The sequence below is a fragment of the Arachis ipaensis genome, chromosome B06, assembly GCF_000816755.2.
Source record: "Arachis ipaensis cultivar K30076 chromosome B06, Araip1.1, whole genome shotgun sequence".
In the NCBI taxonomy this organism is placed as follows: domain Eukaryota; kingdom Viridiplantae; phylum Streptophyta; class Magnoliopsida; order Fabales; family Fabaceae; genus Arachis; species Arachis ipaensis.
In genome coordinates this window covers 3,685,345-3,687,857 of record NC_029790.2, presented here as the reverse complement: position 1 = coordinate 3,687,857, position 2,513 = coordinate 3,685,345, and positions in this window count along the sequence as shown.

The following is a 2,513-nucleotide window of genomic DNA, read 5'->3' as shown; positions in this document are numbered from 1 at the left end:
CTAATATAGATAATTTTAAATTTAAAAAATTAAAATAATAAAAACTGTAAATTTGAAAACACATACACTTTAGAGATTTAGTCTCGGAACGTGTTGTGTCTTACTCGAATATATAGAATAATGGAAAAAAATATAACGTTCAGGAAGAAAAGGAAGAAAAGTGAAACCTTATAACCTTAAAGGAAAGAGCACATGTCAATGACAAGGGCACAAGTCATTGATGTCATATGCTGATGCATTTAAACCAATAAAGGTGACAATGTGACATCTTTAATCATATCATTCAGCTTAATTAGCTAAGGATGAAGGACGACATTTATTTTCATTCCTCTACATATATAGCAAAATTGAAAGTTCTACATAAAATCTTAATAAAGTTCTTACCATAATACACATTAATTAGTAAAACTATACTCTATATGATTGATACTACTTTAATTTGTTCATGGTGCATCACAAATTGCATATGCCAGCTGCATTCGTGTTGGTGTGAATAATGGTTAAATTTGTCTTTTAGTTCTAATGAATTAATAGTGGATGGGTCCCTGAAAATCAGAAGCATGAATTTCCACTAACTAATTAACTTTTAGTATAGTTTATTAATTGCAAGAATAATTAATTATTAATCTTAATTTAGGATAGGGGTCTAGGACTTCCTGTCTAACTCGTGTTGGATCTTGAAGCTCCATGTAAGCAACAGATACGACAATAATAAATAATAATAATTAATACAATTAATTAATAAATCTATATTTGTGGAAAATAAACTAATAAGAAAACAAATATTTGTCTGCTGGTTGAGCCATGTTATGCTTCCGCTGTCTTAGGAAGACACCAAGTACAATAATTAAGTAATTAATTAGATATTTAATAATTTGCGTAATGAAATATGCTCGAGTAATATATCAATCTTGAATCTTATGCTTAACATGATGATTACACTAATGTTAATACAAACGTTGAAAAGGAATCTTTTATATACAGAGAGTTTAATTTTCATGCATTAACAATATAAAACATTTTATACGGTCGTACAATTACAATCGTTCTCTTAAATAATTATTCACGCGATTAATATAAAAAGTAGTTATTTTTTGGTTAAATTACACAATTGATCCTACACTTTTAAAAAAATTATAAATTAATCCCTATACTTTAAAAGTTTGTAATTGAATCCCTAAAGATAATTAAAATTTGTAATTTACTCTCAATCGTTCAAAAAGTATTTGATTTAACAAAATATTCTCAGTATATTTTCTATTTTAACATAATATTATCAGCATATTCTGAAAATATTCTGTTAAATCAACACTTTTTGACCAACAGAGACTAAATTGCAAATTTTAATTCTCTTTAGAGATCCAATTACAAATTTTTAAAGTGTAGGGACCAATTTATAATTTCACTAAAAGTGTATGGACTACCTGTGTACTTTAACCTTATTTTTACTAAGGTAGTGTTTGTTTTGAGGTACTGAGACAGAGATTGAGAGACTGAGACTCAGTATCATATTTGTTGGCTCAGAGACTGGTACTGAAATTTTTGTCTCTGTCCCTAAAATTTCAGTATTTCAGTACCTCCAAAAAGTGAGGACACAGGAGACTGAAATTTTTAGAGACAGAGACTGAAACTTTAATAACATTTTATACCTAAAATACCCTCATTTCAATTAATTAATTTCAATTTTACCTTTTGTACAAATTAAATTAGAGTTTCATTCTTGTTTTAATTTCTATCTCCCACTTTGTACCAAACAGAATACTGAGATTTATTTCTGTCTCTGTCTCTTAGTCTCTGTCTCTCAGTCTCAATCTTTTAGTCTCTATCTCTCCACCAAATGTTACCTAATATAACATTATTTGATTTAATACACGTGTAAAACTATTTTATACTGATAGTATTTAGATCAAAATTAAATTCATACCTATATATATAGTTTCAATTTGATGATGATGTTATTATGATTTGGATGAGTTAGTTCAAGTATGGAGTTAGGGGAAGTGAAGACTAGTCAATGAGAGTTGAGAATCCTTTTGCAATGACGTACAGGGTTCTTAGTACACAGTAAAAGAAGATGGAATTGATGCCTTCTTTCTTTTTATTCTTGTTTATGTGTTCCCCTTTATTCCAAAACTTGTTTGGCTTAGCTTGCTTTATTATTAGAGAGACATGGATATGGAAAAAGCTTTAATAGAGTGAAACCCGCTGCCTATGGTCTCTTTTAATTTGGTAGAAACTCCCTTTAAACATAAAATTAAAGTGAATATGCCTGCCTCCAACATCTTCCCATTTTATTCCAAAGATAGGATCGATCAAATCATCTAGAGAATAATCTTTCATAATCTATACAATTTCAACCTTAGTAAGATCCAATTCAATGATAATAAGTGGACAAAATATTATATATATTGTTTTATACATTTGAAATAAAATTATATGTTAATATTATTCTATACAAATAATTAATTTGTAATTAATTTTTTTATATATATACATATATTTTAATTAATGGA